Source organism: Chrysemys picta, chromosome 16, assembly GCF_011386835.1.
Source record: "Chrysemys picta bellii isolate R12L10 chromosome 16, ASM1138683v2, whole genome shotgun sequence".
NCBI classification, from domain to species: Eukaryota; Metazoa; Chordata; order Testudines; family Emydidae; genus Chrysemys; species Chrysemys picta.
Genome location: NC_088806.1, coordinates 11,197,611 through 11,222,778, shown reverse-complemented (window position 1 = coordinate 11,222,778; position 25,168 = coordinate 11,197,611). Strand labels below are relative to the sequence as shown.

Here is a 25,168-nt window from a genome sequence, read left to right as displayed (position 1 = left end):
GACATTTATGTAAAGATGGGGAAATCTAAGTTGTTTATACCACAATCAGCTACATGGTCAGTGGACATTCATTTCCGATAGACGGGATATCAAGAGCCCCGTGATTCTCTTGGGAAAGGAGTTTTATGAATGTTTTTAACAGGTTCTCCCCACCCAAATATTGCAATAGAATCTCCAGTAAGTTCATATTGAAAATGGTTATTAATGTGGGGCCTCCAAAGTGAGCGTCAGACTCATGCTACTGCAATATCTGAACCGTGGTAAGCAGGGGAGTGGTGTGGAGGGTCCTTGGGGATACAGAGGAGCTGAAGTCCCTCAGAGTTAGGCGAACTAGGCAGTGCGGAGTGACAGGTTTCACCCCCTGCACAGATGGGGCTGAGGGAATCAGCATCTACTGGCGGCTGAGGGCTGGGATGGGGCTTCATGGGCAGTAGAATGGGAGGCAGGTTGGGACCAAGGAACTGGGGAACATTTCAATCCTTAACAACACAAAACAGAGAAACGCTCCCGAGTCTCTCCCAGGGAATTAACATTTCTGTGCAGAAAGCTAAAGGTTTGAACAGAAAGGAGTGAGACCAAATGGCCACACGATGGCGCCAGAAGCCTAGGAATGAAAAGCCCCAGGATTTCTGTGTGTGCCTGGGCTCTGGAAAGGGATTTGGTTCCACTCATTGCATTGCTGTGGCCGGTAACATCCCAGGAATGAGCCATGTCGATGACTGTGACACAGGGAGTGAGGAGGCTTTAATCTGATTCCAACAGAATAATGATTTTACACCTGAGTTATTAGCGGTAGCTTCCCAAGGGCAATTCCAACTGGTTCGTCCCAGAGATGGGTGATCGGGGAACAGGGAATTCTCCACTCCTACTGTGAGTTCTCCTGTCTTTCTCCCTCCCTCCCCCACACTCACATGCCCCCACTAGTAATGAACTAATGGATATAAGCTGACCATCAACAAGCTTAACCTTGAAATTAGGTGAAGGTTTCTAACCACCGGAGGAGTGAAGTTCTGGAACAGCCTTCCAAGAGGAGCAGTGGGGGCAAAAAAACAAACTGGCTTCAAGACTGAGTTTGATAAGTTTATGGACGGGGTGGTGTGATGGGACTGCCTACAATGGCGTGTGGCCGATCTGTGATTGCTAGCAGCAAATATCTCCAACGGCCGGAGATGGGACAATAGGTGGGGAGGGCTCAGAGTTACTGCAGAGAATTCTTTCCCAGGTATCTGCCCGGTGCATCCTGTCCGCATGCTCAGGGTCTAACTGATCACCATATTTGGGGTTGGGAAGGAGTTTTCCCCAAGGGTAGATTGGCAGAGACCCTGTGGGGTTTTCGCCTTCCTCTGCAGCATGGGGAATGGGTCACTTGCAGATTTAAACCAGTGTAAATGGTGGATTCTCTGTAATTTGACATCTTTAATCCATGATTTCAGGACGTCAGTAACTCAAGCAGAGGTTAGGGGTCTATTACAGGAGCGGGTGGGTGGAGTCCTTTCGTATGCAAGGAGCAGGAGGTTTAACCAGCTGATCGCGCTGGTCCCTTCTGACCTTAAAGGGTCTGAGTCTAAACAGGAGAGGGAGTAAAGAACACATTTTTAAAGAATAAACCAAACATTGTAATACCAGGATGACTCTAACAGCGCACTGTATAGTCCTGCCCCTTTCTTCCGCCACTGGGTGTTGAATGACCTGGTGGGATTTGGGACATTAATTCTCTCGTTCCATTGATAAACTGATACAATGTGACTGAAATTAAACCAATTCCCAGCCAAGAAAAGGGCACATCACTGCATTGGCCGGGAATCGAACCCGGGTCAACTGCTTGGAAGGCAGCTATGCTCACCACTATACCACCAATGCTTCTGGCAGGAGTGTTTCTCCCAGGTGCCACTTATGCCGAATGACTCACCCCCCACAGAGCTCAGGAGCTAGCTGGACAGGCTGGAGGCAGCCTGTCAGCACAGACAGGTTCCCAGAGTGACGGACAGATGGGGACATGGGCTCGACATCCCAGCCTCAGGTAGCTCCAACTCCAACTCTGCCCTCTGAGAAAGGAAATGAAAATCGATGACCATAAGGGCAAATTTCACCCCTGCAGGAAGGAGACAGCTCCTTTTAAAGCACATTTTGTGTTGGTTCCTGCTATGTACAGAACAGTTTGTTTCTCCTGCTGATTCCAGTCCTTGGGCTCTGCCCGGATAAGGAACGATTCAGGCTGTCACTCAAGTGAAGACGGGAGATGATTTTTTGACAGGGATGGCTGTCTCGTCTTAAGGGTGTTTGACGGTCATCTTCTAATCTAGTTGGTGCTTGGTACATGCAGGCAGCCCCCGTTCCTGGGTCTCTCCTGAGGAAATAAAGTTTCTACACAAAATCCCAAAGCTTTTCACCGAAAGGAGGGAAAGGAAATGGCCACAAGATGGCGCCAGGACATAAGGAAGGTAACACAACCCCATTGTTAGGGGTAAGCCATTCTTTTTTGTCAAGGTCCAAAAGTTAGGTCAAGGTCTAGTCAAGGTCCAGACTCCAGAGAAAATAATAATAATAAAAAATAACAATAATGCTAATAATAAGTAAATAAAAAGATGTGGTCCATTGAAAAGCGATTTGGCCCGCCGTCTGCCTATTGATTACCCTGCATTGACTCTGAGAGGTGATTGATCTCCACTCTCTTGGATTTGAAGAGCTGGCTAGTTTTACCCTTGGTATCCCACCAGGCTGACCAAGCCATGTTATCGATGGTGACACTAGGATTGAAGGATTATATCGTATTATAAAAAACTGTAAATAAAGATGTCGTCTGGTTCCCCCAGTTGAGTCCCAAATGCTCTGCTATAAATGACCCCGGGACTCCCACAATCCCCAGCAGGAGTGAAAGGAGAACTCCCGAGCACTGCACTTAGCTCCAGGCTGATTTATTCTTTGCTACTGAGCAGGGAGCCAGGGCCGTTCTCTGGGAATCAAGGTGCCCAGCCTGACCCAGCTGCTTCATTGCCCCCCAGGGGCCCTGCAGGCTCAGACCGTCCCTGAGGCCAGGCAGCTGCTCGGGGAGCTCTCCTGGTGTCGCTGGCAGTGCCTGGATATCCCACTCTCAGGGCCTGTGATCAGCCATCAGGAAAGGCAGCAGCTTTGCTCTCTATTTCTAAACCAGGGGTAGGCAACCTATGGCCTGTGTGCCGAAGGCGGCACACGAGCTGATTTTCAGTGACACTCACACTGCCCGGGTCCTGGCCACCGGTCCGGGGGGCTCTGCATTTTAATTTAATTTTAAGTGAAGCTTCTTAAAATATTTAAAAACTTTATTTACTTTACATACAACAATAGTTTTGCAAGACTCTTGCCTACATGCTCGGGGTCTTACTGATCGTCATATTTGGGGTCGGGAAGGAATTTTCCTCCAGGGTAAATTGGCTGAGCCTCTGGAGGTTTTTCGCCTTCCTCCGCAGCATGGGGCAGGGATCACTAGCAGGAAGGTCTCTGCCGATTGAAGTCACTAAAACACAGGATTGGGGACTTCAACGGCAGAGTCCAGGGAAGGGTTTTGTGGCCTGCAGCATGCAGGGGGTCAGACCAGATGATCATAATGGTCCCTTCTGACCTTAAAGTCTATGAGTCTATGAGTTTAGTTATATATTATAGACTTATAGAAAGAGACCTTCTGAAAATGTTAAAATGTATTACTGGCACGTGAAACCTTACATTAGAGTGAATAAATGAAGACTTGGCACAAACAGAGTTCCCAGGCAGTGGTTCTCAACCAGGGGTCCCCAGTTGAGGGGGCAGCGAGAAGGTTTCAGGGGGGCCCCCACCAAAATAAACCAGAAAGCAGGGCCGGCGTTAGACTTGCTCAGGGCCGAAAGCAGAAATCTGAGTCCCACCGCTCAGGGCTGAAGCTGAAGCAATTTAACTTTGTGGGGGCCCCTGTGCTGTGGGGCCCTGCGCAATTGCTCTGCTCTGCTCACCTCCTAACGACAGCCCTGGCTTTTAATCTACTGGACGTGCAGAAAAACAGTTGTTGTGGCACAGGTGGGCTGTGGAGATTTTATACCACGTTGGGCGGGAGCTACAGAAAGAAAAAGGTGGGAACCCCAGCTCCAGGGAATCCCGGAGAATAAAGACTCAATCCACTCAGTGCTGCCAACTCCCATGAGTCTTGTGAGAGTTATTGTTCTTCTGTAAAGCCCCAGCTCCTGGACTCAAGTGGAGACGTGATGATTTCATCCTTTGCTCTTAAAAACACAGTACGTTTCTAGCCCTTGTGGCTGTGGAGAAAGCTTCAAAACGGGACCCCCGGGCACCCTAAAGGCTCATCAAGAAGAAGGCAAATAAAAAAGATCCCCAAATCTATTATTTTTACAGACTCTCCTGATTTCAAAGCCAATCTGGTGATTTTTGGTGAGCCTGATTCAGGGTTTTTGAACGTTCGGGGTTGGCCGTTCTGCAGACTGAGAGCTGGGCACCCTCCTTCACACCCAGCGCACCCAGACTGTTCTAAAGCTTTAGCTCTCTTCTCCTTCCTGCCGCTGTAACGCAGCTGGGAATCCCCATTCCTAGACGTGCTTTTACACAGAGCGTGAATTCCCCATCAGGTCAAACCACAGGGCGGCTGGCATTGGTAGCCAGGATGGCAAGTTCTAGAGGCCCAACCCACTGCGGCCATCCTGTCACGCCATCCTGACCGAAGACCTGACTCCAGTGGCATGAGTCACGCAGCAGGAGGGGAAAGACTCACTCTTTCACAACTGGAGCCAGGGAAGGTGAGCACTTTGAGTGCCAGGGCTTTGCTGCACACAAAGACGAGGTCCCACTGATATTCGGATTGCAGGATTCAGAATCCTCAGTGCTGACCGTTACACCATGGAACCAGCTTGTGCTGTTTTCTCTGGACATCTGTGACCCTCATGGGGCTGGCTTGTAAGGGGATTGTTGGCCCCTTACTAAAACTCAGTGGGGTTTTTTGATTGGCTAGTTCCCTACCAAAAGGAAGGGGAAGGGTCAATGGGAAATCAGGACCCTGAGACTGACAGTTCCCAGGGCAAGGGGGAGAGGCCAAAGCTCCAGCTCACCCTGACTGACCAGGCAGAATGACTGATGAGGGAGTCACCAGGCCAGGGGGTCCCATCCTCCATGTGAGCTGGAACTACCCTGGCCAGAGTGGAGCCGAGCTAAGGAGAGATCAGGAGCTCAAGCAGAGCCAGGGAGCAGAGCTGGGCAGGTGTAGTGTGAGAAACTGTTACCTGTAGAAATTTGCTACCTGTAGCAGTTACTCATATGTAAGAGATTGTAAAAAACTGTGATCTGATGTAATTTGCTACCAGTAGCAGCTACTGATACCTATGGTTGTTCGTATTTGCTAACTTGTCCTAATTTGGTACTTCTCACCTTTCCCATCTTCTGGTACAGAGATAGCGAATTGATACCAGTAGCAGTTACTGATACCTACGGTTGTTCTTATTTGATGACTTGTCCTAATTTGCTAAAACTTGATAGTGGTGGGGGATAGAAGCATAAAGTCTTTGGCTTTCAAACGACCCTGCCTGGTGTGTGTGTGTATATATATATATATATAATTAATTGCCTCTTAATATAGGATTGTAAAAAATAAAGTGAGGGATTCTCGCTGCTTCACCTGATGTCTGCAAGTTTGGCCCTTGTGCTTGCTGCCATACTTTTCCTCCTGCCCACATGGTTCTTAAAGGAAGGAGTGCCAGGGCCAGGCTTCATAGGCAGGGATAGGCAGGAGGGAGGAAGAGTCCCAGGCTGGAGCCCAGCACACTTTTCCTCCTCTGGGCACCTAGAGCTCAGGCGGCTGGTGCTGACAGCTCCAAGGGAAGGCTTAAAAGCCACAGAGGAACCAAGGGCGAGGAGGACCAGGCCTACGCATGGCCAGCTGACAGCCACAAAGACACCCGGCCAGCCTGCTCCCTGGCATGCCAAACACCCACTGAAGGCCACCCGCAGACCAGCATGTGGGGCAGCTGCTGATGCTCTGTGGCCAACATCAGAATGTTGTAGGAGAGCAGGGCCAGCCCCCCGGTGGGGACTCTGACTGTTCTCACTCAAGGTGCTCACTTTTGCAGTGGGGCAGGAGATTTTTCCCCAAGAGGCTTTTCCCCAGCTGGCGAGAAGCAGCAAATCACCTAGGCTCCATTTAGCAAGCCCCCTCAAGCACAGGAACGGGCGCATGTTTGGAAGAGGGAAACTGCTCTACACACTAGGCCAGGAAGACGCTCATTTTCTTTGGTAAGTCAGGAATGGCAAAGGCCAGACTGGAAGACGTGGGGTTCATGCCCTAGCCTTTGTGAAGTCCTACCCCCAACTCCATCCCGGGGCTCTAGCTGAAGCCAGAGCATTGGCCTGAGCGGCCAAGAAGAGGTTCCAGCCCTGAAGAAAGCAGGACTTTCAGTACAAAGGGAAAACTGCACAAGCACAACCACGAAGGGACTCGACCCCTCCATCACCTGATCCAAAGTCAGGCACCTTATCCATTAGGCCACATGAGAAAATCCTCTCCAAGTATTTCTTTAGAAAAGGAGGACAGTGCATTTTTTGGGTCATCTACTGAGGGGGCAGAGACACTCTGGGCACAAGAAGTCAAGTCCCCAGTGAGATGTGAGACTTAATTCTCTGGAGCCAGGTGCAGGACTTTGGCAGGGAGGCTTAAGCATGAGGGGATTGAGGTGCAGCCCAAGACAACTGGTAAATGTGGTGCATGAATGAGCCCAAACTAGAAGGTTCCTTGTTGGCCTTAAAGGGTCGTTGCTCAAAAGGAGCCGTCTGGTGTGATGAAAAGAGTGACCCATGTATGGACTCGACTAGCTTGGGGAGTCCTTGCACTGGGGAGTTTGGGGGGGTCAATATGTGGTTGGGAGAATTCCACATCCATAAAATCTCACCCCTGGGTTTGTAGTGTCAGACTCCAGTAAACATGTCCCTCTATGTGTGGAGGGAGAGGCTGTGAGGGGGAGGGCTATGGAGTGTCTCTGTGAGGGGGAGGGTCCATGAGGGTGTCAGTGTGAGGGGGAGGGGCTGTGAGGATATAGTCACCTCCAGGCAGCAGGAGCCCCCTGATATGGGGGTTTACTGCCCCCTCCCCCCAGGTGCTTTGGGGGGCCCTAGGGCTCAGCATGGAGCTGCTGTCCCTGCAGGGTCCCTGGAAGTCACAAAGGGGTGATATGAGGTAACTGCCCCGTCTGTCCTGGGGTGGGGGCCTGGAGCCCCCAGAACAGCCCTGTGGGGACTCAGCCCTGTGGGGAATTCATGGTCTGTGGAAAAGCACGTCTAGGACGGGGGATTCCCAGCTGCATTACAGCAGCAGGAAGGAGAAGAGAGAGTTAAAGCTTCAGAACAGTCTGGGTGCGCTGGGTGTGGAGGAGGGTGCCCAGCTCTCAGTCTGCAGAACGTCCAACCCCAAACGTTCAAAAACCCTGAGTCGGGCTCACCAAAAATCACCAGATTGGCTTGGAAACCAGGAGATTCTGTACAAATAATAGATTTGGGGATCTTTTTTATTTGCCTTCTGCTTGATGAGCCTTTAGGGCGCATGGGGGTCCCGTTTTGTAGCTTTCTCCACAGCCAAAAGGGCTAGAAACGTCCTGTTTCTTTAAGAGTGAAGGCTGCAATCATCACATCTCCACTTGAGTCCAGGAGCTGGGGCTTTATGGAAAAACAATAACTCTCACAAGACTCATGGGAGTTGGCAGCACTGAGTGGATTGAGTCTTTATTCTCCGGGATTCCCTGGAGCTGGGGTTCCCGACCTTTTTCTTTCTGTAGCTCCCGCCCAACGTGGTATAAAACCTCCACAGCCCACCTGTACCACAACAACTGTTTTTCTGCTCGTCCAGTAGATTAAATGCCGGGGCTGTTGTTAGGGGGTAGCCAGCAGAGCAATTGCGCAGGGCCCCACAGCACAGGGGCCCCCACAAAGTTAAGTTGCTCCACCTTCGGCTTCAGCCCTGGGTGGAGGGACTCAGATTTCTGCTTTCTGCCCTGAGCCCCAGTGAGTCTAACGCCGGCGCTGCTTTCTGATTTATTTTGGTGCGGCCCCACTGAAACCTGCTCGCTGCTCCCTCAATGGGGACCCCTGGTTGAGAACCACTGCCTGGGAACTCTGTTTAGAACAGGGGTCGGCAACCTTTCAGAAGTGGTGTGCCAAGTCTTCATTTATTCACTCTAATGTAAGGTTTCACGTGCCAGTAATACATTTTAACGTTTTCAGAAGGTCTCTTTCTATAAGTCTATAATATGTAACTAAACTATTGTTGTATGTAAAATAAATAAAGTTTTTAAATTTTTTAAGAAACTTCATTTAAAATTAAATTAAAATGCAGAGCCCCCGGACCGGTGGCCAGGACCCAGGCAGTGCGAGTGCCACTGAATATCAGCTCATGTGCCGCCTTCGGCACACAGGCCATAGGTTGCCTACCGCTGGTTTAGAAATAGAGAGCAAAGCTGCTGCCTTTCCTGATGGCTGATCACAGGCCCAGACAGTGAGATATCCAGGCACTGCCAGCGACACCAGGAGAGCTCCCCGAGCAGCTGCCTGGCCTCAGGGACGGTCTGAGCCTGCAGGGCCCCAGGGGGCAATGAAGCAGCTGGGTCAGGCTGGGCACCTTGATTCCCAGAGAACAGCCCTGGCTCCCTGCTCAGCAGCAAAGGATAATTTCTCCCCCATTCCCCAATAAATCAGCCTGGAGCTAAGTGCAGTGCTGGGGGGTTCTCCTTTCACTCCTGCTGGGGAATGTGGGGGTCCCGGGGGCATTTATAGCAGAGCATTTGGGACTCAGCTGGGGGAACCAGCCTTTCATTACAGAACGCTCACGTTCAGACATCTTTATTTACAGTTTTTTATAATACGATATAATCCTTCAATCCTAGTGTCACCATCGATAACATGGCTTGATCAGCCTGGTGGGATACCAAGGGTAAAACTAACCAGCTCTTCAAATCCAAGAGTGTGGAGATCAATCACCTCTCAGAGTCAGTGCAGGTAATCAATAGGCAGACGGCAGGCCAAATCGCTTTTCAATGGACCCCAACATCTTTTTATTTACTTATTATTAGCATTAGTGTTATTTTTTATTTCGGTGAAAAGCTTTGGGATTTTGTATAGAAACTTTATTTCCTCGGGAGAGACCCAGGAACGGGGGCTGCCTCCATGTACCAAGCACTCACTAGATTAGAAGGTGACAGACAAACACCCTTAAGACGAGGCAGCGTCCCTGTCAAAAAAATCATCTCCCGTCTTCACTTGAGTGACAGCCTGAATCGTTCCTTCTCCGGGCAGAGCCCAAGGACTGGAATCAGCTGCAGCAACAAACTGTTCTGTACGTAGCAGGAACCAACACAAAATGTGCTTTAAAAGGAGCTGTCTCCTTCCTGCTGGGGTGAAATTTGCCCTTATGGTCATCGATTTTCATTTCCCTTCTCGGAGGGCAGAGATGGGGTTGGTGCTACCTGAGGCTGGGATGTCGAGCCCATGTCCCCATCTATCCGTCACTCTGGGAACCTGTCTCTGCTGACAGGCTGCCTCCAGCCTGTCTGGCCAGCTCCTGAGCTCTGTGGGGGTGAGTCATTTGGCATAAGTGGCACTGAGAAAAAACTCTCCCCAACTCCATTGGTGGTATGTGCTGAGCATAGCTGCCTTCCAAGCAGTTGACTTGGGTTTGATTCCCGGCCAATGCAGGGATGTCCCCTTTTCTTGGCCAGGAATTGGTTCAATTTCAGTCACATTGTATCAGTTTATCAATGGAACGAGAGAATTAATGTCCCAAATCCCAGCAGGTCATTCAACACCCAGTGGCGGAAGAAAGGGGCGGGACTATACAGTGAGCTGTTGGAGTCATCCTGATATTACGTTTGGTTTATTTTTTTAAATGTTTTCTTTACTTCCCTCTCCTGTTTAGACTCAGAGCCTTTAAGGTCAGAAGGGACCAGCGTGATCATCTGGTTCGACCTCCTGCACCTTGCAAGCCAAAGGACCCCACCCACCGACTCCTGTAACAGACCCCTAACCTCTGCTTGATTTACTGACATCCTGAAATCATGGATTAAAGCTGTCAAGTTACAGACAATCCACCATTTACACTGGTTTAAACCTGCAAGTGACCCATGCTGCAGAGGAAGGCGAAACCCCCCCAGGGTCTCTGCCAATCTACCTGTGGGGAAAACTCCTTCCTAACCCCAAATATGGCGATCAGTTAGACCCTGAGCATGCGGACAAGATGCACCGGGCAGACACCTGGGAAAGAATTCTCTGCAGTAACTCTGAGCCCTCCCCACCTATTGTCCCATCTTCGCTGGTTAGAGATATTTGCTGCTAGCAATCACAGATCGGCCACATGCCGTTGCAGGCAGTCCCATCAAATTACCCCGTCCATAAACTTATCAAGCTCAGTCTTGAAGCCTATTTGTTTTTTTGCCCCCACTGCTCTCCTTGGGAGGTTGTTCAAGAACTTCACTCCTCCAGTGGTTAGAAACCTTCACCTAATTTCAAGGTTAAGCTTGTTGATGGTCAGCTTATATCCATTAGTTCATTACTAGTGGAGGCATGTGATAGTGTGGGGGAGGGAGAAAGACTGGACAACTGACAGTGGGAGCCTAGGGTGATCAGATGTCCTGATTTCATGGGGACAGTCCTGATATTTGGGGCTTTTTTTATATGGGCTCCTATTACCCCTCACCCCCGTCCCGATTTTTCACACTTGCTATCTGGTCACCCTATGGGAGCCGGAGAGATTCCCTGTTCCCCGATCACCCATCTCTGGGAGGAACCAGTTGGAATTGCCCTTGGGAAGCTGCCGCTAATAACTCAGGTGTAAAATCATTATTCCGTTGGAATCAGATTATAACCTCCTCACACCCGGTGTCACGGTCATCGACATGGCTCATTCCTGGGATGTCACCGGCCACAGCAATGCAATGAGTGGAACCAAATCCCTTTCCAGAGCCCAGGCACACACAGAAATCCTGGGGCTTTTCATCCCTAGGCTTCTGGCGCCATCGTGTGGCCATTTGGTTTCACTCCTTTCTGTTCAAACCTTTAGCTTTCTGCACAGAAATGTTAATTCCCTGGGAGAGACTCGGGAGCATTTCTCTGTTTTGTGTTGTTAAGGATTGAAATGTTCCCCGGTTCCTTGGTCCCAACCTGCCTCCCGTTCTACTGCCCATGAAGCCCCATCCCAGCCCTCAGCCGCCAGTAGATGCCAATTCCCTCAGCCCCATCTGTGCAGGGGGTGAAACCTGTCACTCTGCCTTGCCTAGTTCCCCTAACTCTGAGGGAGTTCAGCTCCTCTGTGTCCTCAGGGACCCTGCACACCACGGTTCAGATATTGCAGTAGCATGGGTCTGTCGCTCACTTTAGAGGCCCCACATTAATAACCATTTTCAATATGAACTTATTGTAGATTCTATCGCAATATTTGGGTGGGAGGAACTTGTTAAAAATATTCATAAAACTCCTTTCCCAAGAGAGTCACAGGGCTCTTGATATCCCGTGTATCGGCAATGAAGGTGGACTGACCATGTAGCTCATTGTGGTATAAACATCTTAGATTTCCCCAGCTAGATAAGATCCCATCTTTACAGAAATGTCAGGGAGACCCTACCTGAAAACAGTGACAATCTTAGAACAGTTCATCGGCAGAATTATCACACTAAAGCATACGTGCAAAGCATGTGCCCTGCCACTGAGCTCCCTCCCCACCAATACAGCTAACTCCATAAGGCATTGGTGGGGGAGGGTCTCCATGCCTGATCTTGGTGGCGAAAGTGGTTTGGGGGCTACAAGAGCTTCCACATTATCACATAGTGGATGGGGCCGTGGGTGGAATGCGTGGAAGGGGTGGAAGAGGGCGGGGCCGCAGGCAGAAAGGGTGGGGATTTGGTATCACTAGCCCCTGCTTAGCGAGTAGGGTTCAGTTTAGGGCAGTGGTCCCCAAAATGTGGGGCATGCCTCCTATGGGCACAGAGGAATGTTCATGGGGGCACCTCAGGGCTCAAGCCAGCCCCCATGGAGAGCAGCAAGGGAGCACCACTCTGCCCCCAGGCTCCCAGCCTGGCCTCGACCCACTTACCCCATCCACACCCCTCTCCCCAGCAAGCCATGGCCCGCTCCCAGCACCAGTTCTAGACCGTGGCTGCTGAGGGGCTGTAGACATGGATAAGAGGGCACAATATGAAAAGTTTGGGGACCACTGGTTTTGGGTGACGCCCTCAATCACTTCTATGCAGTCCAATAAAATGTATTCCTCACCCCTCAAGCAGGATGGACTAGGTGTGTTCTCTTGCCCTTTACTCATAGAGTTGGAAGGGACCTCAGGAGATCATTTAGTCCAACCCCCTGCTCAAAGCAGGAACAATCCCCAACTAAATCCACAAATTGCCCTCTTAAGGATTGAGCTAGGTGTGAGGGGGGAGCTCGTTCAGATCCTGCTTACACTTAGTAATTTAAAAACTCCTTATTGTCCCTACCTCTACTGGCCTTAGATTTCTCCTCCTGTCCCTTCCCTAACAGTTCAGATGGGGTGGCCGAGTGGTTAAGGTGATGCTGCTAATCCATTGTGTTCTGCACATGTGGGTTCAAATCCCATCCTCATCAGAGGCCTTCAGTCTTCCTTTACAAACAACCATCTTCCCCCTTTGATACAATCACAGACCAAACCATTTTGCTTCCTGCAAAGAAAAGCAAACTCAGAAACCCCCCAGGACCTCCATTATTATTAAAATTATTAAAATGCCCCATTCGTCAGCAAGGCCACGACAGTGACCCACGGTGAGAGTGTCTAGGCCAAGCTGTTGTGAGGGAGGCAAATCAAACATTTTCTCTCTGCTTCCCTTGGCAAGGTCTGACGGGAAAACAAAATCCCCCAAACTGAAGATTCTCTGCTGAAAAACCAATACTAGTCTGCTTGGGGACTTTGATTTGAATGTATTATTATTATTCTCTTCTGATTTCTGAATTCTTTCAGTTCAGTCTTTGTGCTCCAGGTGTGTTTCCAGGTTTTGAGTTGTGGGGGAGAGAGGCCAGGTCATGATGTCTCTTCCCCTCTTTCATAGTTTCTTCCAACTCGCTAGGAAGCTGCTTTGCTACGTTGTGAGTCAAGCAGTGTCCACTGTCTCTGGGCTACCTCGGAGAAGTCTGCATTGTACACGGCTCCTGGGATAGTCCTTGGGAGCGTGGATTCCTTCAATGGGCCAGCAGCGAGTCTGGCTCCTCCATTGTGGCACCGGAAAGGCTGGTTCTGGGCATTTCCCAACCTCGTAACATAGTTCAGTAAGGCACACAGAGCAAAACTTAATCATGTCCCAAACAAGGCGAGCACACACCATCCAACAAGATATTAACGTTCAACAGATCACGGCTTTTGAACTGATACCTCACCAGGCAGACTTTGTACAACCATATCATCATTATATGACAGTGGTGAGTAGGGGGCTGCTTTGCGCACACCAGGGCTGACATTGCAATGGAGACGTACCCGCAGAGTCCATCTCTCCCGGAATAAAGATTGCAGCAGGGCTGGCCTGGGTCATCGGACTTGGGTTCCTAGAGCTAAAGCTGTGGGGCTCAAAACTGTGGTGCAAATACCTGTGTTCCTGCTGGGTTCGGAAACCCTCCCGCCTCGTAGGTCTCAGTGGCTGGGCTCAAGCCCGGATGTCTGCAGCCCCAGCCCTACATGCCTGAGCCAGCTGCGCCGGGCTTGGAGACAGGTGCCCCTTAATTGCAGTGTAGACATAATGTCAGGGCACGTCTACACGGCGACGAAACCCGCGGCTGGTCCATGTCTGACAAATCCGGCTTTGCCTCCTTCTGCTCCTTGCTCCCCGGGACGGGACGATCTGCCCAGAGAGGCTGCAGCCAGTGGGTCTGGGCAGGTCCCGGGTCTGGGAATCCCCCCCCATCTCCTCCTTCCCCACCCCAGTCCCGTCTTCCCGCATCTTCCCCCCAGTCGCGTCTCCCCCGCATCTCCCCCTCCCCAGGTCCCGTCTCCCCGCGGTCCCGTCTGCCCCCATCTCTCCCCTGTCCCCCCGGGCTGTGGGCTCTGAGCTCGTTCCCTGCAGCCTCCGGCCAAGGCTGCCCCTCCCCCCGGGCAGGGCGGGGCTAATGACGGGCCCCGCCCCCAACGCAGACCCGGGGGAGGGGCAGGCCCCGCGTGGGGCGGGGACACGCTTGGGGCGGACACGCTCCTGCCGGGGGGAGGGGCCGGGCCCGGTTCGCCCCCTGCCCGGGAGGGCCCCGCACTCCCCGCGGCCGGAGCGGGGCGGGGCCGGGAGCGGAGGAGGGGCCCGGAGTGAGGAGGGATAAAGGGCGGGGCTGTGGAGAACCCCGCCCCCAACGAGGGGGTCAGCGCTGCCTCCCAGACCCGCTCGCGCCGCGCTCCAATAACCCTAACGTCCGCAACCGTCACGTGTCTCCTCTCGCCGCCCCCCCGCGCGGCGCCACGTGGGTTGCGTCACTTCCGGGCTGCTGCGTGGGGAGCCCCCGTCCCTGCTCCAGGGAACTCCCCCCCACCGCCCCCTTCAAACTGCCCCCCCGCCCGGCTTCCTGCGGCCCGTGTGAATGGGGGGGGGGGGAACCGTCACTGTCTAGTATCAGACGGGTAGCCGTGTTAGTCTGAATCTGTAAAAAGCAACAGAGGGTCCTGTGGCACCTTTGAGACTAACAGAAGTATTGGGAGCATAAACTTTCATGGGTAAGAACCTCACTTCTTCAGATGCAAGAATCTTGCATCTGAAGAAGTGAGGTTCTTACCCACGAAAGCTTATGCTCCCAATACTTCTGTTAGTCTCAAAGGTGCCACAGGACCCTCTGTTGCGTCACTGTCTGTGTGTGTTGGACAGTCACATAAAATCCCTTCACACTGCCCCTCCCCCTCCTCCTCCCCTCATTTCATAGCCACAGAAAATCCCCCCCCCACCCCCGTCTGGGAGTTTGTCTCTCCTGTTACCAAATGCGCAGTGTGTGACCCGTTTTCCCCACAACTCTCATAGATGGATATAAAATATCCTAAAATCCCTCCCCCATCCCCCCCTGCCACTTTCTCTCTTGTTGCCTAGTTCTACTTGAATGGGCCCTGAGTGTTGGGCCCTGTCTCTCTAATGATAAAACACAAACCACAGCTCAGATTTACCCCTTTGCTCCGGTTCTTCAGGGTGACTAGACATTTATTGCAAATGTTGCCTCTTTTCTCTCTGTTCATTTATCAAGAAGTGATGGGAAATACACTCAGATTTTACCTCTGATCAACAACTGACATATGCTGTGGACTGTAGTTTTCTGGCAGGGAGGGGTTGTTTTTTTTCCTGAAGTGCCTGACATTATGTTGTGGTGGGGATTTTTCTGTATGTTTTATCTTTATAAGTATATATTGTATGGCATCCTAGGAATGTAGGGCTGGACTGGCCCTGAAGCTGTCATCAAGTCTAGCTCTCTCTGCCGAGGCAGGACCCAGTCTATGTAGATTATCTCTGTCAGAGGTTTGTCCTACCTGTTCTTAAAAACTTGCAGGAAAGGAGCTCCAGCAACTAGGGATTTATCCAGTGAAGTGGGTGACTTTGAGCCAGACACTGTAAGATCCTTGTGCCTTAGTTTCCACACTGGCCACAGGAGGTTACTAGTACTCCCTCCCCAGACTCCTGGGGGCAGCCAGGGATAATTAGTGGGTTATGGGAATTAAAAGATGAAAATTCATTTAGAATTATGGTATTTGTGTGTTTATTATTAAATCCCCAGACATCCACCAATCCCCATCCTTCTTCCGATGAGCTATAAATATTTATGGAGCTCAGCTACTGATCCTACAGGGAGTTTCTGCCCCTTCCCCCTTTCTATAGCAGCACTTTTAAGAACAGGCCAGGGAAACATGTAAATATTTTGAACCAAATTCTGGAAGCCGCTGAGCATGCACAAGTTAAAATGAAAACAAGGTTCTGTCTCTCTAAGGACCTGGCCCCTAGTGCAAAATTATAGACACTCCCCAGAAATCTGAAATGGCCACTTCATAACTGATAGATTGTTATTGATCTATTGACTTCTGGGAATTACCAATAAAAGAAACAACCTAGTGAAGTTGATACGGTGAGGGAGAGAACTCATGTGTCTTTACAAATTGGTATAATCTAATCTGGAACTTTATGCAGTAAAATGCCTTATTCGTAGCCCTATGGCGATTGCCTGTACCCTGTAGGGACCTTAATTCTGCCCAGTCCCAGCTGCTTTTGTCCCCCACCATACCCCCAAATCTTTTCACCCCTCCAACTATCCATTGCCAGTCTTCCCTCGCTGCTACCCCTTCCTGACTGGCAGAGAACCTCTAGCTCTATCCCCTTCTCTTTGCTTCTGAAAGTTGCCTTTCACAGGGCTTTGCTGCCTGTGTAAATGGCAGGTAGTGATGGGGAGCCATCACTTTCTGGGTATTTACTGAAAATTCATCTAGCCCCTGACACCTTCATTAATGCAGAAGTAAAGTTGCCCAGCAGTATGTTGGGCCCTGCCAGAGTATCAAGTTCAGCAAAATTCAAACTTCCAAAAACTAGGAAATAGAGAGCTAATGTGCATGCCAATGCAACCTTAACTCTGCCCCTTGGAGCTGGCAACAGCCACTGGGCGGTATCTGCCAGCACTTCAGCTGCACTCCCTCTGTTAGGTGTAGCTTTACTGAAAGGTAGAGGTGTTAGTTGGAGCAACTTGGTGGAGGTGTGATTGTGATATGAGAAGACCAGTCTGTATCGTTTCTGTACTGAGCTGTGCATGTTGTCAGGAGGTAACAGGGGACTGTTTGCCATGGGAATGGTCAGCAGTGAGATGGGATCTGAGAGCAGTCTGTGCTTAACGATGGGTAAGTGAATGTAGAACGTTAGCTGGAACTTCTGTGAGTAAGGATGAAAGAGTTGTAAAAAGGGGTGAAGAGGTGTTCAATTGGCCAAGTGTGCGGCTGTTTCTGGGGAGCAGGCCCAGTATCTGAGTGTAGAACAGGTGCCAGTAGCTCCTGTACAGTGCAGCTCAGCTCACCTAAAACCAAATTCCATCTTAACAAAGATAAAGTGCTTTATTGTGTGCCTTGGTTGACGTTTTCCCTAATACTTTAGTGATAGGCACTAGCTCAAATGGCTGAGTGCACATAGGTGTGTTGTAGGAGTAAAGAAAGGGTCATTGCTCACGTGGGTCAGAATTAAGATTACATTGGTGTGTACCTTATCTCTGCATTTCCTGATTATTACAAGTTTGAGTTTTGCTGATCTCTTCTCAGGGCCGGCTTTAGGCCGATTCGCCCGTTTCCCCAGAATTGGGCCCCGCGCCTTAGGCGCCTTTTTAATTTTTGCCCCATGAGCCCAGCCAGAGCTCCCCCGGCCCCACAAACCTGGCCGGAGCGCGGGAAGCCCTGCGGCCGCCCTCCCCTGGCCAGCAATCCAAAGTGCCGTCGAAGACTGGGAGCGCCGCCCGGTGAGTACAAGCCCCAGGAATCGGGCCCTGCACTTGATAAAGTCGGCCCTGTCTCTTCTGGAGGGCACCAGACAGCTCCGGGCAACCTTAAATCCTGCGTTCATAAAGTTTTTTGTACATGAATTTCCTAGTTTTTGCACAGAGCGATGGTGGCTGGAGGAGTTAGGAGCCCTATAGGCAGTTCTGGGTCTCACACAAGTTTGCAGTCGGAGGCACAGAGAAGTGCAATGACTTACCCAAGGTCACCCAGCAGGCCCGTGGCAGAGCCAGGAATAGTCCCCGTCCAGTGCTCTCTCTACATGTAGGTGCTGGGTGATTCTGAAGTGCAGCTCCCTTCTCCTGTACTTTTTGTTACAGTGGAATGGGAACGGTTATGCTTTCAAATGTCTCTCTCCTTCTCCTTCTCCTTCTCCTCCTCCTTCTGCCACCATTTCCAGCTCCATCTCCCCTTCTTTCAAGTGTTTGTCATGGGCAGTTGGTAACAGAGCCAGTGAAATATGCCAGGAATAATCTGATGGGGAAGGAATAATGTGGCACCCCCGCTAGTTTCCACTGTTAGAATTATAGTGCAAACACAAAACAGTGACGCCTCTGCAGTTCTAGACCAAAATATTTTTCACCTAATATGAGGAGGGAAAGATGAAGAGCTTGTTTTTGGCCATGTTGAGTTTCAGTAGACAGCTGGTGGACGTCTTCTGGAGGTATTGGAATGACTTGGCTAAGATTTAGTTTGATCGGAGGGAGACAGATCCAGAGCAGAAAGGTAAAGAGGGCTGAGGGATTCTGCATTCACAGATCTTAATTGTATTGGTGTTTTTCCTTCCCTCGAATATCAGGGTTGGAAGGGAATTTAGGAGGTCATCTAGTCCAACTCCTGCTCAAAGTAGGACTAATCCCCAGACAGATTTTTGCCCCAGATCCCTAAATGGTCCCCTCAAGGATTGAACTCACAATCCTGGGTTTAGCAGGTCAATGCTGAAACCACTGAGCGATTCCTCCCCCATTTAATTGTAAAGCATTTAGGCTACGCTTGTAGATACGTATTAATCATCTGTCCTCTTCCTAGAGTTCTGAGGAGGTTATATGGGTATTTTTAAAGAGTGCAGACTGCAGATTAGCTTGCAGTGAGGTCTTAATAAGTGCAGGATCAGGCTCTAAATTGCTGTCAAGTCCACCCAGTGAACAAACTGAAAAAACACATTGATCTTTCTGTTTTAGTGACCTGATGGGTAAATTACAGCAATCCAAGGTTAAAAGAAATAGATCTGTGATTTTATTTTGATTGGTGTGGCTTTAAGAAACTGCTTTCATGTTGTTTACTCTCTCTTAGATACTGACCCTGCAAATAGTTATGCATGTGGAGGGCTCCCATGCATAGATGTTTGCAGGATTGGGGCTTTAGTGAATGAATACTGGAGCAGAAGCAGGTCGATAGGTCTAGCTCATGACATTGGCATGGTTACATTTCAAACAAAGTTTACATAGGTGTTAATGGCTTAAGAAAGACAAGGATTCTTTTAACAACATAATTCTTTTGGAGTGTTGTCGGTATCTGAAAATTATGATCTTAATGATTTAAAAAAAAATGTCCCGTGTTACTAATCAGTACAAGGTAAATAGTTAAAACTGGAAGAACTTTACCATGGATGCTGTTTGTTTGTTTGGCCTTTCAATTTAGAGTTGGATTCCAGACAAGTGATTTCCATTAAGTTTTAGAATTTGTTTGGGGAGAGGTGGCCAGATCTTTGTAATCTGGTGTAGTTCCCGCTCTTCCGAGTACTCCTATTGACTCAGAAGTAGCAAGCAGTTGGTGTGGTGCAAGGTTTTTGTAGGATGAAGACCTTATTTGCAAGCTCTTTGAAGCAGGGATCTGTCTGCAAACTCCAAAGCCATGTGTCAATGTGCTCCAGGACTTCTACGCTGAGTTTTTGAGTTGGTGACACACACACACAATGTGAGAACAGGAGAACTTTGCCTGTTTCTACAGGGCTCTGTTGCACTTGCACTGGGTCCTAAACACTCATTTAAAATACCCATCACCAACCACTTGATGTTTTACTTCCCTTCATATTTTCAGTGTTGTCACTTGTTTGTTTCTGGTTTTGCTTGCGGTCTGTGTTGCTTTATTACTTATTTTTACTATTCATCAAATTAAGAATTGACATCCCATAGAAATGGTATAAGCCGGAGTGAATACCTTTTACTCTCCTTTCCAGTATCAGAAAATATTGTATAAATATATGCAATGAGAGCATGAGTAGTTCTAGTTGACTCATAGATTTGTTTAGCATCTTAAAGCTGAGCTGTGTGCGCAGATAATACGCATGCAGGAGGGATAGTTTTGTGAATAGAGTAGGTCTCTGCTGTTAACTCCTGCTCCAGTCCTGGCATGGTTTGCAGGTGTGGAGGGGCTGGGCCAGTCCAGACTAAGGCCTGGTCTACACTATGACTTTAATTTGGATTTAGCAGCGTTAAATCTAATTAACCCTGCACCCATCCACACAACAAAGCCATTTTTTTCTAAATAAAGGGCTCTTAAAATCTATTTCTGTACTCCACCCCGATGAGCAGAGTAGCGCCAAAATCGATATTGTCATTTCGAATTAGGGTTAGTGTGGCCACAATTTGATGGTATTGGCCTCCGGGAGCTATCCCACAGTGGACCATTGTGACCGCTCTGGACAGCAATCTTAACTCGGATGTACTGGCCAGGTAGACAGGAAAAGCCCGCGAACATTTGAATTTCATTTCCTGTTTGACCAGCATGGAGAGCACAGGTGACCACAGATAGCTCATCAGCACAGGTAACCATGCAGGCCGATAATCGAAAAAGAGCACCAGCATGGACAGTACGGGAGGTACTGGATCTGTTCGCTATATGGGGACAGGATTCAGTGCTAGCAGAACTTCGTTTGAAAAGACGAAATGCCAAAACTTTTGAAAAAATCTCCAAGGGCATGATGGAGAGAGGCCACAATAGGGACTCGGGTCAGTGCCGCGTGAAAGTTAAGGAGCTCAGACAAGCCTATCAAAAAAGAAAGGAGGCAAACAGTTGCTCCGGGTCAGAGCCGCGGACATGCCGCTTCTACACCGAGCTGCATGCAGTTCTAGGCGGGGCCGCCACCACTACCCCACCTCTGACCGTGGATTCCGAGGCGGGGGTAATCTCATCAGCCACACCTGAGGATTCTGCGGACGGGGAAGAGGAGGAGGAGGAGGAGGAGGAGGATGAGCTTGCGGAGAGCACCCAGCACTCCGTTCTCTCCAACAGCCAGGATCTTTTTCTCAGCCTGACTGAAGTACCCTCCCAACCCTCCCAAGCCAGTATCCAAGACCACGACCCAATGGAAGGGACCTCAGGTGAGTTTACCTTTTAAAATATAAAACTTGTTTTAAAAGCAAGCATTTTTTAATGATTACTTTGCCCTGAGGACTTGGGATGCATTCGCGGCCAGTACAGCTACTGGAAAAGTCTGTTAACGTGTCTGGGGATGGAGTGGAAATCCTCCAGGGACATCTCCATGAAGCTCTCCTGGAGGTACTCCAAAAGCCTTGCCACAAGATTTCTGGGCAGTGCAGCCTTATTCCGTCCTCCATGGTAGGACACTTGACCGCGCCATGCTTCCAGCAAGTAATCTGGTATCATTGCATGACAAAACCTGGCAGCGTATGGTCACGGTGTTTGCTGGCATTCAAGCAACATCCGTGCTTTATCTCGCTGTGTAATCCTCAGAAGAGTGATATCGCTTATGGTAACCTGGTTGAAATATGGGAATTTAATTAAGGGGACAGAGGTGGCAGTTCCTACTGGGCTGTTTGCCTGTGGCTGAAAAGAAATCCTTCCCTGCAGTTAGCCAAGCGCTGGGGGGGGGGGGAATTGGCCCAGAGCTTGTCACGTTTGGCTAGCAGGGATCTTCGGTGGGGGAAGGGATAAAGCGATCATCCAGAGAATTGGATGAGGGGGTTAGTTTGTTTTCTACTGCTGAAGGTTAACAGGAAAACTGCAGCACTCAACGGGCTTTGCTTGGTATGTGGGAAAGGAGGGCGCAGAAGCTGAAAGACAATGGCTTACCATAGCCGCATGCAAGCCGAATTCTGTTGCCCGGACCTGCATCTGTGATCTCTAGCAGCAAAGCCACAGGCACTCAATATTAAGAGGCAAAATGTGACCTTGCACAGAAATCACATGTGCTATGTAATGTGAATAGTGTTGGTGACCGTGAAAGAGTATAAGCATTGTTCTGCAAAATGTATCTTTTTAAAAAATTCTCTCCTTTTTTCCCTCCCTCCAGCAGCTGCAAATTCTTCAAGCCTCCTTCCTCCGTCCCGAAGGCTATCTCAGATAAGGCGTCGGAAAAAGAAGACGTGAGACGAGATGTTCACAGAAATCATGGAATCCACCCGCAGTGAAAGAGCTCCTCTGAATGAGTAGAAGGACACGGTTTCAAAGTATAGGAAAGATGCCAGTGAACGTGAGGACAGGAGGGACCAATGTGAGGACAGGAGGGACCAACGTGAGGACATGAGGGACCAACGTGAGGAGAGAAGAGACGCTCAAGATCAGAGGTGGCGGCAGGAAGATCAGAGGAGGCGGATGCAACACTGGGGCTGCTGCGTGAGCAAACAGACATGCTCCGGCGTCTGGTGGAGCTTCAGGAACGGCAGCAGGATAACAGAGTGCTGCTACAGCCCCTGTATAACCCCCTTCCCCTCTCACCATGTTGCATAGCCTCCTCACCTAGATGTGTAAGAACGTGGGGGGGGGGAGGCTCCGTACACCCTCCCATTCCACCCCAGTGGACAGCCCAAGCAAAAGGCTGTCATTTTTTTAACCTTTTTTTAGTGACCTTTTCCTTCCCGCTGATCCTCCTCCCAAACACCACCCGGGTTCTCTCCCTCTTTTTATAATCAATTAATAAAGAATAAATGATTTTTAAATGATAGTGACTTTATTTCCTTTGAAAGCAAGCTGGGGGAAGGGGGAGGGTGGGTTCCTTACAGAGAATGAGTCAATAAAGGGGGCAGGTTTTCATCAAGGAGAAACAAACAGAAATTTCACACTGTAGCCTGGCCAGTCATGAAACTGGTTTTCAAAGCTTCTCTGATGCAGAGCACTTCCTGGTGTGCTCTTCTAATTGCCCTGGTGTCTGGCTGCACATAATCAGCAGCCAGGCGATTTGCCTCAGCCTCCCACCCCGCCATAAAGGTCTCCCCCTTACTTTCACAGAGATTGTGGAGCACACAGCAAGCAGAAATAACAATGGGGATATTGGTTTGGCTGAGGTCTGAGAGAGTCAGTAACAATCGCCAGCGACCTTCTAAACGTCCAAATGCACATTCTACCACCATTCTGCACTTGCTCAGCCTGTAGTTGAACAGCTCCTGACTCCTGTCCAGGCTGCCTGTGTATGGCTTCATGAGTCATGGCATTAAGGGGTAGGCTGGATCCCCAAGAATAACTATTGGCATTTCAACATCCCCAACGGTTATTTTCTGGTCCGGTAAGTAAGTCCTTTGCTGCAGCCGTTTAAACAGTGTAGTGTTACTGAAGACGCGAGCATCATGAATCCTTCCCGGCCAGCCCACGTTGATGTTGGTGAAACGTCCCTTGTGATCCACCAGTGCTTGCAGCACCATTGAAAAGTACCCCTTGCGGTTTATGTACTAGGTACCCTGGTGCTCCGGTGCCAAGATAGGGATATGGGTTCCATCTATCGCCCCACCACAGTTAGGGAATCCCATTGTAGCAAAGCCATCCACTATGACCTGCACATTTCCCAGAGTCACTACCTTTCGTAGCAGCAGCTCAGTGATTGCTCTGGCTACTTGCTTCACAGCAGCCCCCACAGTAGTTTTGCCCACTCCAAATTGATTCGCGACTGACCGGTAGCTGTCTGCCGTTGCAAGCTTCCACAGGGCTATCGCCACTCGCTTCTCAACTGTGAGGGCTGCTCTCATCTTGGTATTCTGGCGCTTCAGGGCAGGGGACAGCAAGTCACAAAGTTTCATGAAAGTGCCCTTATGCATGCGAAAGTTTTGCCGCCACTGGGAATCGTCCCACAACTACAACACTATGCGGTCCCACCAGTCTGTGCTTGTTTCCCAGGCCCAGAATCCGCGTTCCATGGATAGAACCTGCCCCTTTAACAACATGATCTCCAAAGCACCGGGGCCCGCGGTTTGAGAGAATTCTGTGTCCATGTCCTCATCAAGCTTTTCGCTGCGCTGCCGTCGCCGCCACCTCTTCGCCTCGTTTTTCTGCTCCGGGCTCAGCATAAACTGCACGAGAATGCGCGAGGTGTTTACAATGTTCATGACTGCTGTCTTGAGCTGAGCGGGCTCCATGCTTGCCGTGGTATGGAGTCTGCAGTGTTCACCCCAGAAAAAAGTCGCAAAATGGTTGTCTGCCATTGCTTTCATGGAGGGAGGGGTGAGGCTGCACCCAGAACCACCTGCGACAATGTTTTTTGCCCCATCAGGCACTGGGATCTCAACCCAGAATTCCAATGGGCAGGGGATACTGCGGGAACTATGGGATAGCTACCCACAGTGCAACGCTGTGGAAATCGACGCTAGCCCCGGTACATGGACACACAATGCCGAATGAATGTGCTTAGTGTGGCCGCATACATTCGACTTTCTACAATCTGTTTCCAAAATTCGCATGATATAAATTCAGATTAATCCCGTAGTGTAGACATACCCTAAAGCAGCAGTTTAACCCCTTCTTTGCCAGTGTGTGGTTTATATAGCCCTTCACAGGCACCCAGGCACAGGGAATGGCCCCCTATCAATCCCATGCCTGATGTGGTGGGGTGACCCACTGGCAGCATTGCCTTTGAGGGTGCTGCCCCCCTCCTCTCTCCTCCCCCTTTACTGCCACCACAATGCCTGTCACCTTCACTTCCTGAGGGGTGACCCCAGAAGGTGTGTTTTGTTATCCCTTTACCTACCCCCCAGGATCCGTTGTGCACCCTCTGTCACTCACCTCTGTCTCAGGAGACAAGGCGGGTCATGGGGCGCGGGTGATGCTATGCTGGGGATCCATCGTCACTGAAGGAGTGGCAGCCTTGATCCCCCTTGAAGGTTGCCAGGGTGCCGACGTGCACTGGCGGAGAACTGGGGCTTGACTGAGTCCAAGGACCATTTGGCCCACACTGTGTCACTGTAAAGCCTGCTCTGCATTGCTGCCAATTGCTGCTGGTGGCGTTGTGCCCGTAAGTCTCTGTAACGCTGTCTTCAGTGACTTGAGGGCATGAGCACCAGCCTCAGGCAGACTGGTAAGAAGCAGGGAACAAACCCCAAATGGATTGTGAGATCTATATGTAGATTTCACCAACCAAGTATCCAGTATAAACTCCCTTCAGGCACTGTAACAGCATTAACGTGGAATCACAGACAGTTCCCTTGGGTCATCCCATATATCTCACCACGCAGGTGAGCTCACCTTTGTGACAGATGGTCCCTTACTCCAGAGGTTCTCAACCTTTTTCTTTCTGTGCCCTCCTCCCCCCGCAACATGCTATAAAAGCTTCACGGCCCACGTGGGCCACAATAACTGGTTTTCTGCATACAAAATCCAGAGCTGGCATTAGGGGGTAGCAAGCAGGGCAACTGCCTGGGGCCCCATGCCACAGGGGCACCCACGAAGCTACATTGCTTAGGCTTTGGCTTTAGCTCCTTGTGGTGGGGCTCATGGGCCCTGGACTTCAGCCCCATGTGC

General features: G+C 50.1%; 1 protein-coding gene, 1 long non-coding RNA gene and 1 other non-coding gene across 3 annotated transcripts in view; 1 reads left to right on the top strand and 2 right to left on the bottom strand.

Moving 5' to 3' along the window:
* The window catches only part of LOC135972074 (zinc finger protein 271-like), a 312,092-nt gene that overhangs the window by 114,740 nt on the left and 172,184 nt on the right, over positions 1-25,168 (bottom strand). The gene's annotated exons all lie outside the window — the stretch shown is intronic.
* The window catches only part of LOC135976000 (uncharacterized), a 262,775-nt gene that overhangs the window by 132,250 nt on the left and 105,357 nt on the right, over positions 1-25,168 (top strand). The window lies entirely within an intron of this gene.
* Positions 1,789-1,860, bottom strand: TRNAG-UCC (transfer RNA glycine (anticodon UCC)). Its single transcript has one exon. It is a non-coding gene; the product is annotated as a tRNA-Gly (tRNA).